This window comes from Haliotis rufescens, unplaced genomic scaffold (assembly GCF_023055435.1).
Source record: "Haliotis rufescens isolate VD_foot unplaced genomic scaffold, xgHalRufe1.0.p SCAF_26, whole genome shotgun sequence".
NCBI classification, from domain to species: Eukaryota; Metazoa; Mollusca; class Gastropoda; order Lepetellida; family Haliotidae; genus Haliotis; species Haliotis rufescens.
In genome coordinates this window covers 7,961,969-7,978,312 of record NW_025963957.1, presented here as the reverse complement: position 1 = coordinate 7,978,312, position 16,344 = coordinate 7,961,969, and positions in this window count along the sequence as shown.

Genomic DNA, 16,344 nt, shown 5'->3' with positions numbered 1-16,344 from the left:
GTTTGTTTCCTATATGTATAACTGACATGGTGCTTCTGTTTATTTCCTGTATGTATAACTGACATGGTGCTTCTGTTTATTTCCTATCTGTACAACTGACATGCTGCTTCTGTTTGTTTCCTATATGTACAACTGACATGCTGCTTCTGTTTATTTCCTATATGTACAACTGACATGCTGCTTCTGTTTGTTTCCTATATGTACAACTGACATGCTGCTTCTGTTTGTTTCCTATATGTATAACTGACATGGTGCTTCTGTTTATTTCCTATATGTACAACTGACATGCTGCTTCTGTTTGTTTCCTATATGTATAACTGACATGCTGCTTCTGTTTGTTTCCTATATGTATAACTGACATGCTGCTTCTGTTTATTTCCTATATGTATAACTGACATGCTGCTTCTGTTTGTTTCCTATATGTACAACTGACATGCTGCTTCTGTTTGCTTCTTGTATGTACAACTGACATGCTGCTTCTGTTTGTTTCCTGTTTCTACAACTGACATGCTGCTTCTGTTTGTTTCCTATATGTACAACTGACATGCTGCTTCTGTTTGTTTCCTATATGTATAACTGACATGCTGCTTCTGTTTATTTCCTATATGTACAACTGACATGCTGCTTCTGTTTGTTTCCTATATGTACAACTGACATGCTGCTTCTGTTTGTTTCCTATATGTATAACTGACATGGTGCTTCTGTTTATTTCCTATATGTATAACTGACATGGTGCTTCTGTTTATTTCCTATCTGTACAACTGACATGGTGCTTCTGTTTGTGTCCTATCTGTACAACTGACATGCTGCTTCTGTTTGTTTCCTATATGTATAACTGACATGGTGCTTCTGTTTATTTCCTGTATGTATAACTGACATGGTGCTTCTGTTTATTTCCTATCTGTACAACTGACATGCTGCTTCTGTTTATTTCCTATATGTACAACTGACATGCTGCTTCTGTTTGTTTCCTATATGTACAACTGACATGCTGCTTCTGTTTGTTTCCTATATGTATAACTGACATGGTGCTTCTGTTTATTTCCTATATGTACAACTGACATGCTGCTTCTGTTTGTTTCCTATATGTACAACTGACATGCTGCTTCTGTTTGTTTCCTATATGTATAACTGACATGGTGCTTCTGTTTATTTCCTATATGTATAACTGACATGGTGCTTCTGTTTATTTCCTATCTGTACAACTGACATGCTGCTTCTGTTTCCGCCACCAGCTGCACAGCACATACACAACACGACTTGTAGTTTATATTTGAACAAATTTTGATGATATTTACAAGCTGAAACAATGCAACTATATACAAACTCTTCTCAGAAAATAGGCTTTATCTACAGTTCTGTATCCATGACAACACATCTACTCCAGCCAGTAGAAACAGTCACACAGGAAGTTGGTCACGTGACAGACAAGTCCAGGAACCTTTTCGAGAAATGACCTGTGACTTCTTGGCTTCTGTTCACGTTTTTCCTTGGTTTAAAAACTGCCTTCTTCTCCGTTTCTGTAACTGAAAATATAAGACATGAAGTTTGTTAAACTGTGCAGGAACAGTCTACACTCGACATGGACAAGACGGACAGAGATCAGCGCGGGGAGACATGTATTCATTCCACCAGGTACCCCTGAAGATCCGGGTTAGATAGAACAGGTCATCAGCAACCCATGCTTGCCACAAGAGGCGACTGTGCTTGTCGTAAGAGGCGGCTAATGGGATCGGGTGGTCAGGATCGCTGACTTCGTTGCATGCATGTCATCGTATCCCGTAGATCGATGATCATGATGTCAGTCACTGTAGGGCTTCCCCTGCTGCTACCCTTCGTGGTAGGACAGTCAGGTCCTGAAATAAGAGATCAAGTTCATTCAAATATCTTAGGCCACAACAAACTTATTACGCGTTCGAGTAAACTCAACCTTCCTCTCAATTATTCTTTTCCATGTCAAATTACGATACGTATCTCCTGTGTAAGCGAAATGAAGCCTCTGTGTGTCAAGGTGTTCTTGTTGAAAAAGGTTTACGTCTGCCAAGAAAATACAATGTTTGAAAAGCCTCCAAGGGGAAATTATTTATCGGTTTCTCCCAGGTTCCTCAGAATGGTACTTGATTCATACGGCCTCTTAAATCAGGGGTTCCTTAAATCAAAAATGCACCATACCATTGACACTTTTGGCAGAGATGTTGAAAATTCATTCTATTACCTTCAATCCTGTGCAGGATCCCAGAAGAAGACGTTCTTGTCATCAGCCACCAGCCACGAGCAATCGAAGGACCAGGACACCGGAAGTTCAGCTGTGACCTCCCACACATCACTTTCAGAAGAGGAAGGTTTGGCAATCAGGTGTTTCTCAAGTTTCCACCGGCCCAGCCTACGGATGGAGCCAAGTAGAGCAACGTTGACGGCATTCCTTCCGCCCGCTTCGTCTTTAAGACATCCTTCAACATAGTCTGGTGGATGGTACAGGCTTGAATACGACCTTCACCAAGTCGGGAGCCATGTCCAACTCACAGGCGGATACGTTTCCGAACTTCAGTGTGAAAGTAGAGGCAGACGATTGACGCAAGCGCTGTGTCGACAGGAATGAGAGAAACTAAGTTATGATTGTGACGTCATAGACAGGGCACGTGACTTTATAGGCAATGGTTTGGCTATTTTATGTCATAGACAATAGCTTCCCCGACCCGTCCATACTGAGCTGAGCCCGGTCTCTCATATCACAAGTTGACGCACATAGAGAGCCGTGAACTAGACAGACTTCACTCTCCTACCACCATTGCCTTGAGATCAACCTAGTATCTCTGTCTCAGTACCATTTTACAGAGAGTTATTCCTGGAGGGAAGATAAACGGGTGCTTTACCTTCCTGTGATATTTATTAACTGTTAACCGTTAACTGTTTGCATAATTTGACCATTAAAAAACATTTTTCATATTTTGACAATGCACCTCCCAGTTTGAAAACAATAATTTTACTTTTATCAATATTAATGTCCATCCCCCACTAATGAGAATATAGATACCGTGCATCTTGCCTCAGCTGTAGCTTGGTTACACTGCCCGCCACCAGGATCAAGTCATCGGCAAACAACGCCGCTATAGTCAGGCCGGACTCATCTGATCTTAGAACAGTGCGGTGGTTGACAAGCAAGAGAAACGTCCCGTCACGTAACATGCAAATCTCTAGACATGAAAATATCAAATTATTATTACCAATAAATCCTCATTCAAGGATAGCTAAAGGAAGAAAATGTACTTGTGTGGAAGTATGTGACATGAAAATTGTTTTTTTGTTTGATATAGTTTCAGTCATTATGTATATAATATGTTAATATAATATTTTGTAGCATGGAGATTTTTGCATATTACCAACAGTCTCCTATTTCGTGCGGAGTCTCAGTTGAAGAAATACAAATAAATAAATGAAAGCTTATTTTATTCAGACGCTCGACTGTGATTCTTTCATCACAATGAATCCAGAACTAATGATCCTCATCTTTCAATGAATACGCATGTGTATGTCTACTGTTGCCATGGCGAAATCGTCGTAAAATAGTATAACTTTGACCCAGAGGCGCCAAGACATGTTTTAGCATACCTGCCTGTTGATGCAAGTACCTATAATGTCATAAAGCGCACATGTGTAACCAAGAAGATAAAACAAATTGTAATTGGCATGTGGTAACTTCAGGATCATGAATGAGAATATGGTACCTTTAAATATTTCTGTAATATAAAAGTAGAAAACAAACATATTATGAAACCAAAACTAGAAATGAGCTTTCACAACAATGACATCCTGAAACATGTTATTTCTAAGGAACACAATCCTAGTGGCATGCATTATACTGTTAACATTGAAATATCTACATTGGTAAAATTATTAATATTTTTCATATTTAATCTTTTCAAAGAAATAGCTTCAATGTTGTAATATTATTTTATAATAAAGTAGATCTGCACATGGAGACATGCAGGTATTGTTAAAATTGAAATCCACAACGCTGTGAGTGCGTTTTGCTATACTTCTATATGAGAGATACCTCGCTTATAGTAATATGTTTCCTCGTCCATATCCTGTAAGTCCATTTTTCACACTGTCCAAAAGTGCTTATATCCCGCTGTTATGCAGTTATGCTACAGGCCTGTCCTCCACCCTCTCCACAGACAGACCCGCTACATGGAAAAGCGTCAACGTTTCACCGCAGCGGAATGTATGGGGAAAGCGCTTTAAGGCAGGTAAACCGGTCTAGGACAGGACTTGCCACCCTCTTATGATTGTTACCGAATAATATAAATATGTTTAGTGTAATGTAAAATATTTTTTTATAATTATTTATGAATTTCATATGTACGCACATCATTAATATACAAATGTGAGACAAAGATAATATTTCTTTCCAAAGTTTGGTTACATCTTCCCAATGATTACTCATCCCCGTGGCCCATGCCCCCATGATATTTTCTCAAACCCATAACAGGCCCCTTTCTGTCACCTGATTCCTGAATGACGCGAGTTGGTCAGGAATGAGTTCGAAGGTTGACTATTTGACATAACAGGACCTTGTGTGTATATTAAACATTGGTGCCCGCCAAGATTGGGAGTAGTGAGTGTGAAGGTGGACTATTTGACATAAGAGGATCTTGAGTGAATATTTAACATTGGTGCCCGCCAAGATTGGGAATATTGAGTGTGAAGGTGGACTATTTGACATAACAAGACCTTGTGTGTATATTTAACATTGGTGCCCGCCAAGATTGGTAGTAGCGAGTGTGAAGGTGGACTATTTGACATAAGAGGATCTTGAGTGTATATTTAACATTGGTGCCCGCCAAGATTGGGAGTATTGAGTGTGAAGGTGGACTATTTGACATAACAGGACCTTGTGTGTATATTTAACATTGGTGCCCGCCAAGATTGGGAGTAGTGAGTGTGTAGGTGGACTATTTGACATAACAGGACCTTGTGTGTATATTTAACATTGGTGCCCGCCAAGATTGGGAGTAGTGAGTGTGAAGGTGGACTTTTTGACATAAGAGGATCTTGAGTGTATATTAAACATTGGTGCCCGCCAAGATTGGGAGTAGCGAGTGTGAAGGTGGACTATTTGACATAAGAGGATCTTGAGTGTATATTTAACATTGGTGCCCGCCAAGGTTGGGAGTATTGAGTGTGAAGGTGGACTATTTGACATAACAAGACCTTGTGTGTATATTTAACATTGGTGCCCGCCAAGATTGGTAGTAGCGAGTGTGAAGGTGGACTATTTGACATAAGAGGATCTTGAGTGTATATTTAACATTGGTGCCCGCCAAGATTGGGAGTATTGAGTGTGAAGGTGGACTATTTGACATAACAGGACCTTGTGTGTATATTTAACATTGGTGCCCGCCAAGATTGGGAGTATTGAGTGTGAAGGTGGACTATTTGACATAACAGGACCTTGTGTGTATATTTAACATTGGTGCCCGCCAAGATTGGGAGTATTGAGTGTGAAGGTGGACTATTTGACATAACAGGACCTTGTGTGAATATTTAACATTGGTGCCCGCCAAGATTGGGAGTAGTGAGTGTGAAGGTGGACTATTTGACATAACAGGACCGTGTGTGTATATTTAACATTGGTGCCCGCCAAGATTGGGAGTATTGAGTGTGAAGGTGGACTATTTGACATAACAGGACCTTGTGTGAATATTTAACATTGGTGCCCGCCAAGATTGGGAGTAGTGAGTGTGAAGGTGGACTATTTGACATAACAGGACCTTGTGTGTATATTTAACATTGGTGCCCGCCAAGATTGGGAGTAATGAGTATGACCATGAGCAAGTTCGAAAAGTAAACATAAATTGACGGGGAAATGAAGACATACCTCTCGGTTCATTTTAGCATTTGTTTGATTTTCATTTGAAAATATGTTGACTTAGCGATATTCTACCCTAACTATAGACTGTACTAACGCTTAGTCAGCACTCAAAGAATACATCTACTTGTATTTTATGAACAAAATTTGACGTAAAACATTAAAAAAATATTATACACAAATGTTGATGGGAATCCTAGTAATCCTGTTTGAAAATCAATAAATTTACTTTTTCGGCTCGAATGTAAACTTGGTAGGCATCATGTGGTTACATAATGCATTTCGTTCCCTAGTCTTAATTTTTACACAAAACCGTCAAGCCACAGATTACTTTTTTTACAAGAGGGGCGGTCGGGTAGCCTAGTGGTTAAAGCGTTCGCTCGTCACGCTGAAGACCCGGGTTCGATTCCCGACACGGGTACAATGTATGAAGCCGATTTCTGGTGAGCCCGCCGTGATATTGCTGGAAAAGTGCTAAAAGCGGCGTAAAACCATACTTACTCACTCACTATTTTACAAACTGTAGCAGGAATGAGTTATGGTTGACTAGTCATAATCAAATTTAACAACAGTTCTGTATACTTTTAATTACATAATTTCAGCTTATTTCAATGATATAATTGTGTGTCGGAAGGAAAAATGGAACAAATTTGTTCATTTAAATGGATTGCTTTTTCAAACCACACGTGGGTGAAATGTAACACCACGGACCTATATAACATTATTTGAGATGAAATGTATGTTTCAAGTGGGAATTTATAGTAGATTTCCTTATATTTTAAGCTAAATTATAGCTATATTTGTAACATTAATTACAGAGTATTTAACGAATGTTTCGTAATTACAAAACCGCATAGTTGCTTATTGGTATATAAGGTATTAGTTTGTAATTTATTTGGGAAAAAATATCTATCAGAATAAAAGTTTTAGCACGCCCAAATTGTGCGTGTGTGTAAAAATTTCCGAGTTTTGTTGCATAAACATCGATTTTCATGGACTCGTAATTCGTTGTGAAATAACATTATCAAAGATGTTCTTACACATAACTGCTGTACAGATAGCATATGTTCAGCACACCCTTGTAACTAAGGACTTTATTGGATGATAACGAAGGAGATAGCGAAATAAAACAGCCAAATATCACGATTTCACTTGTCTGCCATCTTGGATGCAAGACGAAAACAATGGACCGGTGTGCACATTTCTAAAGACAGTTGAAACAAAAATGATTACTTTCAGAAGTCTTATTTCGTCCCTAATACCATTACACAATATATAAACAAAATATCCACTTACCTTTCAAGTCTGTATATAAGCGAAAAACACTGGAAATTAGGATGTTTTGAAGCGATACGCGGACAAAAGTTGAAGAGCTGGTCAGTGAATCTACCCATGAGCCTCTGCGATGACCCCCCGCAGAGGTGGAAAAACAATCGCCGGTAGCGCGGCGTAGATGACCTGAGGCTATCTGTTGCGTTTCCTATCCAGGTTATACAAGTCCGTGGTAACACACAGCAGGGACTCGTTACAGCTCACAAATGGAACTTAACAGGAAACAGCTCCCATCAAAAATTGTTACGATGAATGAGATACGTCGTAGCATTTGTATCCAGTGTAACATTTCATGTCATCTGATGAAGATGCTCGATGTTTAAGATACCTAGACACGTAGGGGTGTTGTGGGAGCGAGGTGGAAGTGGTGGACGGAATTGACGCAGATGCGTGGAAAATATGACAGACAGAATTATCTCCCTTTGTTCAACTACAATTTCAAACCGAGGAAATATATATCATCAGAACGGAAACGAATATTGAACACTTAATTATCGATAAAAGACAAGGGTTGCTGGGTAGAGGAATGTTAGGAAATTTATTCAACGTTGTAGAGAAATTTCGGGACCATAGACTTTTTATTGATTTAAAGAATTCGAAATTGTGGCAACACGCCCTTATCAATGTCAGACTCCAACCAACAGAACCATGCACACACAGCACGTCCTTATCAATGTCAGACTCCTTCCAACACTACCATGCACACACAACACGTCCTCATCAATGGCAGACTCCTTCCAACACTACCATGCACACGCAACACGTCCTTATCAATGTCAGACTCCTTCCAACAGTACCATGCACACACAACACGCCCTTATCAATGGCAGACTCCTTCCAACACTACCATGCACACACAACACGTCCTTATCAATGTCAGACTCCTAACAACAGTACCATGCACACACAACACCCCCTTATGAATGTCAGACTCCTTCCAACAGTACCATGCACACAAAACACCCCCTTATCAATATCAGACTCCTACCAACAGTACCATGTACACACAACACGTCCTTATCAATGTCAGACACCTTCCAACAGTACCATGCACACACTACACGTCATTATCAATGTCAGACTCCTTCAAACAGCACCATGCACTCACAACACGTCCTTATCAATGTCAGACTCCTTCCAACAGTACCATGTACACATAACACGCCCTTATGAATGTCAGACTCCTTCCAACAGCACCATGCACACACAACACGTCCTTATCAATGTCAGACTCCTTCAAACAGCACCATGCACTCACAACTCGTCCTTATAAATGTCAGACTACTTCCAACAGTACCATGCACACACAACACGTCCTTATCAATGTCAGACTCCTTCCAACAGTACCATGCACTCACAACACGTCCTTATCAATGTCAGACTACTTCCAACAGCACCATGCACACATAACACGTCCTTATCAATGTCAGACTCCTTCGAACAGTACCATGTACACACAACACGCCGTTATCAATGTCAGACTCCTTCCAACAGTACAATGCACACACAACACGCCCTTATCAATGGCAGACTCCTTCCAACAGTACCATGCACACACAACACGCCCTTATCAATGGCAGACTCCTTCCAACACTACCATGCACACACAACACGTCCTTATCAATGTCAGACTCCTACCAACAGTACCATGAACACACAACACCCCCTTATGAATGTCAGACTCCTTCCAACAGTACCATGCACACAACACGTCCTTATCAATGTCAGACTCCTTCCAACAGTACCATGCACTCACAACTCGTCCTTATAAATGTCAGACTACTTCCAACAGCACCATGTCCACACAACACGCCGTTATCAATGTCAGACTCCTTCCAACAGTACAATGCACACACAACACGCCCTTATCAATGGCAGACTCCTTCCAACAGTACCATGCACACACAACACCCCCTTATCAATGTCAGACTCCTTCCAACAGTACCATGCACACACAACACGCCCTTATCAATGGCAGACTCCTTCCAACAGTACCATGCACTCACAACACGTCCTTATCAATGTCAGACTCCTACCAACAGTACCATGTACACACAACACCCCCTTATGAATGTCAGACTCCAACCAACAGGACCATGCACACACAGCACGTCCTTAATCAATGTCAGACTCCTTCCAACAGTACCATGCACACACTACACGTCCTTATCAATGTCAGACTCCTTCCAACAGTATAATGCACACACAACACGCCCTTATCAATGTCAGACTCCTTCCAAAACGACCATGCACACACAACACGTCCTTATCAATGTCAGACTCCTTCCAACAGTACAATGCACACACAACACGCCCTTATCAATGTCAGACTCCTTCCAACACTACCATGTACACACAACACGTCCTTATCAATGTCAGACTCCAACCAACAGAACCATGCACACACAGCACGTCCTTATCAATGTCAGACTCCTTCCAACAGTACCATGCACTCACAACACGCCCTTATCAATGGCAGACTCCTTCCAACAGCACCATGCACACAGAACTCGTCCTTATCAATGTCAGACTCCTTCCAACAGTACCATGCACACACAACACGTCCTTATCAATGTAAGACTCCTTCCAACAGTACCATGTCCACACAACACGTCCTTATCAATGTCATACTCCTTCCAACAGTACCATGCACACACAACACGTCCTTATCAATGGCAGACACCTTCCAACAGTACCATGCACACACAACACGTCCTTATCAATGGCAGACTCCTACCAACAGTACCATGCACTCACAACACGTCCTTATCAATGTCAGACTCCTTCCAACAGTACCATGCACACACAACACGTCCTTATCAATGTAAGACTCCTTCCAACAGTACCATGTCCACACAACACGTCCTTATCAATGTCATACTCCTTCCAACAGTACCATGCACACACAACACGTCCTTATCAATGGCAGACTCCTTCCAACAGTACCATGCACACACAACACGTCCTTATCAATGGCAGACTCCTTCCAACAGTACCATGCACACACAACACGTCCTTATCAATGTCAGACTCCTTCCAACAGTACCATGCACACACAACACGTCCTTATCAATGGCAGACTCCTTCCAACAGTACCATGCACACACAACACGTCCTTATCAATGGCAGACTCTTACCAACAGTACCATGCACACACAACAGGCCCTTATCAATGTCATACTCCTTCCAACAGTACCATGCACACACAACACGTCCTTATCAATGGCAGACTCCTTCCAAAACGACCATGCACACACAACACGTCCTTATCAATGTCAGACTCCTTCCAACAGTACAATGCACACACAACACGCCCTTATCAATGTCAGACTCCTTCCAACAGTACCATGTACACACGACACGCCCTTATCAATGTCAGACTCCAACCAACAGAACCATGCACACACAGCACGTCCTTATCAATGTCAGACTCCTTCCAACAGTACCATGCACTCACAACACGCCCTTATCAATGGCAGACTCCTTCCAACAGCACCATGCACACAGAACTCGTCCTTATCAATGTCAGACTCCTTCCAACAGTACCATGCACACACAACACGTCCTTATCAATGTAAGACTCCTTCCAACAGTACCATGTCCACACAACACGTCCTTATCAATGTCATACTCCTTCCAACAGTACCATGCACACACAACACGTCCTTATCAATGGCAGACTCCTTCCAACAGTACCATGCACACACAACACGTCCTTATCAATGGCAGACTCCTACCAACAGTACCATGCACTCACAACACGTCCTTATCAATGTCAGACTCCTTCCAACAGTACCATGCACACACAACACGTCCTTATCAATGTAAGACTCCTTCCAACAGTACCATGTCCACACAACACGTCCTTATCAATGTCATACTCCTTCCAACAGTACCATGCACACACAACACGCCCTTATCAATGGCAGACTCCTTCCAACAGTACCATGCACACACAACACGTCCTTATCAATGGCAGACTCCTTCCAACAGTACCATGCACACACAACACGTCCTTATCAATGGCAGACTCCTTCAAACAGCACCATGCACTCACAACTCGTCCTTATCAATGTCAGACTCCTTCCAACAGTACCATGTACACATAACACGCCCTTATGAATGTCAGACTCCTTCCGACAGCACCATGCACTCACAACTCGTCCTTATCAATGTCAGAGTACTTCCAACAGCACCATGCACACACAACACGTCCTTATCAATGTCATACTCCTTCCAACAGTACCATGCACACACAACACGCCCTTATCAATGGCAGACTCCTTCCAACAGTACCATGCACACACAACACGTCCTTATCAATGGCAGACTCCTTCCAACAGTACCATGCGCACACAACACGTCCTTATCAATGTCAGACTCCTTCCAACAGTACCATGCACTCACAACTCGTCCTTATAAATGTCAAACTACTTCCAACAGCACCATGTCCACACAACACGCCGTTATCAATGTCAGACTCCTTCCAACAGTACAATGCACACACAACACGCCCTTATCAATGGCAGACTCCTTCCAACAGTACCATGCACACACAACACCCCCTTATCAATGTCAGACTCCTTCCAACAGTACCATGCACACACAACACGCCCTTATCAATGGCAGACTCCTTCCAACAGTACCATGCACTCACAACACGTCCTTATCAATGTCAGACTCCTACCAACAGTACCATGTACACACAACACCCCCTTATGAATGTCAGACTCCAACCAACAGGACCATGCACACACAGCACGTCCTTAATCAATGTCAGACTCCTTCCAACAGTACCATGCACACACTACACGTCCTTATCAATGGCAGACTCCTTCCAACAGTACAATGCACACACAACACGCCCTTATCAATGTCAGACTCCTTCCAAAACGACCATGCACACATAACACGTCCTTATCAATGTCAGACTCCTTCCAACAGTACAATGCACACACAACACGCCCTTATCAATGTCAGACTCCTTCCAACACTACCATGTACACACAACACGCCCTTATCAATGTCAGACTCCAACCAACAGAACCATGCACACACAACACGTCCTTATCAATGTCAGACTCCTTCCAACAGTACCATGCACTCACAACACGCCCTTATCAATGGCAGACTCCTTCCAACAGCACCATGCACACAGAACTCGTCCTTATCAATGTCAGACTCCTTCCAACAGTACCATGCACACACAACACGTCCTTATCAATGTGAGACTCCTTCCAACAGTACCATGTCCACACAACACGTCCTTATCAATGTCATACTCCTTCCAACAGTACCATGCACACACAACACGTCCTTATCAATGGCAGACTCCTTCCAACAGTACCATGCACACACAACACGTCCTTATCAATGGCAGACTCCTACCAACAGTACCATGCACTCACAACACGTCCTTATCAATGTCAGACTCCTTCCAACAGTACCATGCACACACAACACGTCCTTATCAATGTAAGACTCCTTCCAACAGTACCATGTCCACACAACACGTCCTTATCAATGTCATACTCCTTCCAACAGTACCATGCACACACAACACGCCCTTATCAATGGCAGACTCCTTCCAACAGTACCATGCACACACAACACGTCCTTATCAATGTCAGACTCCTTCCAACAGTACCATGCACACACAACACGTCCTTATCAATGTCATACTCCTTCCAACAGTACCATGCACACACAACACGTCCTTATCAATGGCAGACTCCTTCCAACAGTACCATGCACACACAACACGTCCTTATCAATGGCAGACTCCTACCAACAGTACCATGCACACACAACACGTCCTTATCAATGTCATACTCCTTCCAACAGTACCATGCACACACAACACGTCCTTATCAATGTCAGACTCCTTCCAACAGTACCATGCACACACAACACGTCCTTATCAATGTCAGACTCCTTCCAACAGTACAATGCACACACAACACGCCCTTATCAATGTCAGACTCCTTCCAACACTACCATGTACACACAACACGCCCTTATCAATGGCAGACTCCAACCAACAGAACCATGCACACACAGCACGTCCTTATCAATGTCAGACTCCTTCCAACATTACCATGCACTCACAACACGCCCTTATCAATGGCAGACTCCTTCCAACAGCACCATGCACACAGAACTCGTCCTTATCAATGTCAGACTCCTTCCAACAGTACCATGCACACACAACACGTCCTTATCAATGTAAGACTCCTTCCAACAGTACCATGTCCACACAACACGTCCTTATCAATGTCATACTCCTTCCAACAGTACCATGCACACACAACACGTCCTTATCAATGGCAGACTCCTTCCAACAGTACCATGCACACACAACACGTCCTTATCAATGGCAGACTCCTACCAACAGTACCATGCACTCACAACACGTCCTTATCAATGTCAGACTCCTTCCAACAGTACCATGCACACACAACACGTCCTTATCAATGTAAGACTCCTTCCAACAGTACCATGTCCACACAACACGTCATTATCAATGTCATACTCCTTCCAACAGTACCATGCACACACAACACGCCCTTATCAATGGCAGACTCCTTCCAACAGTACCATGCACACACAACACGTCCTTATCAATGGCAGACTCCTTCCAACAGTACCATGCACACACAACACGTCCTTATCAATGTCATACTCCTTCCAACAGTACCATGCACACACAACACGTCCTTATCAATGGCAGACTCCTTCCAACAGTACCATGCACACACAACACGTCCTTATCAATGGCAGACTCCTACCAACAGTACCATGCACTCACAACACGTCCTTATCAATGTCAGACTCCTTCCAACAGTACCATGCACACACAACACGTCCTTATCAATGTAAGACTCCTTCCAACAGTACCATGTCCACACAACACGTCCTTATCAATGTCATACTCCTTCCAACAGTACCATGCACACACAACACGTCCTTATCAATGGCAGACTCCTTCCAACAGTACCATGCACACACAGCACGTCCTTATCAATGTCAGACTCCTTCCAACAGTACCATGCACACACAACACGTCCTTATCAATGGCAGACTCCTTCCAACAGTACCATGCACACACAACACGTCCTTATCAATGTAAGACTCCTTCCAATAGTACCATACACACACAACACGTCCTTATCAATGGCAGACTCCTTCCAACAGTACCATGCACACACAACACGTCCTTATCAATGTCATACTCCTTCCAACAGTACCATGCACTCACAACAGGTCCTTATCAATGGCAGACTCCTTCCAACAGTACCATGCACACACAACACGTCCTTATCAATGTCAGACTCCTTCCAACAGTACCATGCACACACAACACGTCCTTATCAATGGCAGACTCCTTCCAACAGTACCATGCACACACAACACGTCCTTGAATATCCGGGTTAGAATAGACCTTCAGCAACCCATGCTTGCTGTAAAAAGGGGCCGATCGATGCTCACGATGTCGATCACTGGATTGTCTGGTCCAGACTCGATTATTTGCAGACCACCGTCATATAATGGAATATTGCTGGGTGCGGTGTAAAACAACAAATAAACAAACAAACAAACAAATCAGATACTTATCCAGATCCCAGCTTTCGGGAACATCATTTTCGCAATGAGACGTCCACTAGTTTGTTGAAAACCTGCGAGATTTAAATTTAACTGTAGAAGGTCAGTAAGAGTGTCTACAGCTTACGGGATGAGCTGTGTTTGTGTTGATTTAGTTGATTTAGTCAGGGTGGGCTCAAGAGACCTTGCTCTTTGAGAAGATTGTAGACTTGAATGTCACTCGAGTTTCAGCAAACATGCACAAAGTTTAGGATTTGTCGTTTTGGGAATGCACATCAACACATTTATAACCTATAATATTTGTTCATAACATGTGATGTATGTGAGAAGCACATGTTAGTCTCTGGTAAAAAAAATACCGAGAAATGTATTTCTATTTTATGGTCACCAAGATTTTTAAACATTTATATTCCAAGGCATTTTACTTTGGGCTATCAGGTAAAGAATTAGAAACCATGCAGTAATTAAGTCCAAGCATTTCTGAATTGATTCAGTGACAAACTTGAAATTACCAGTGTCCAACAATATCCACCAGCAGCAAACTGTGCTGCATCTATATTTAATAGTATATCGGTGCAAAACTCATTACTAATATTGAAAAGCACTTACCTAACAACACTACCTTGTGGGTGCCATTTCAATCAAATGCATACCAGAAAGATCCTGCCCTATGTGAACGTTTTAGAAAGAAAAGAGCAAATTTATCTCAACATGTTACCTTTTGTCCCAAAATTCTGTAGTTTGAAGAGAAGACCTTTTCTGTAGATCATATCATATGCTTTTTCAATATCGAGGAGGACACACAACATGTAGTCTTGATTGTTTTCAACTTGTTTGTGCTTCTGTCTGGAGTTGTACATGAAGATCCTTTACTAAAACCCGATTGTACTCTTAAGAGAGACGTATTCTTCTCAAGAAAATACTTCAATCAATTTGTGACTATTCTTCCCAAAATGTTTCATAAACTGGATGTTCATAAGATAAATATATCATCCTTAAGTTCAGCGTATGAGACTGGGGTGTTTATGTCAGAGCTTTAGACCAACATGGCAGCAGAAATGTCAGGACAAACTGCGATTTCATAAGATCCCTTGAGTTCTCTGAAAACCTCCAGGAATACATCTGAGCTACTAGATGTTTTAAATTGTTTAACTAGTAGATCAGCCTTCTGAAATGTGGTCACTGTACTACCTCCTTTGCCTAACATCCGGATAAGAGTATATGTTTTGATTGCCTAGTCACGTTCATCGTTCCACCAGTCCATGCAGGAAGCAAAGGCACTGGTCCACATGGTGCCCAGTATGGTTATCTCCCTTTAGTTACTGATCTCTAGCCCATTGTTTATATTGTGTTGTTAACTCATTCATTCTGCTTTTAAATGTTCTTCAACTAGTTTTCAATCGAATCTGTGATATTCTATTTATTTTACTGCCCCTCGATGTCAAGTATTATTCAGTCTAATTATATGTATTATTAATGTAGAACTTCTCGTTACGATATGGCTGAAATATTGCCGATGTGACGTTAAATATTAACGC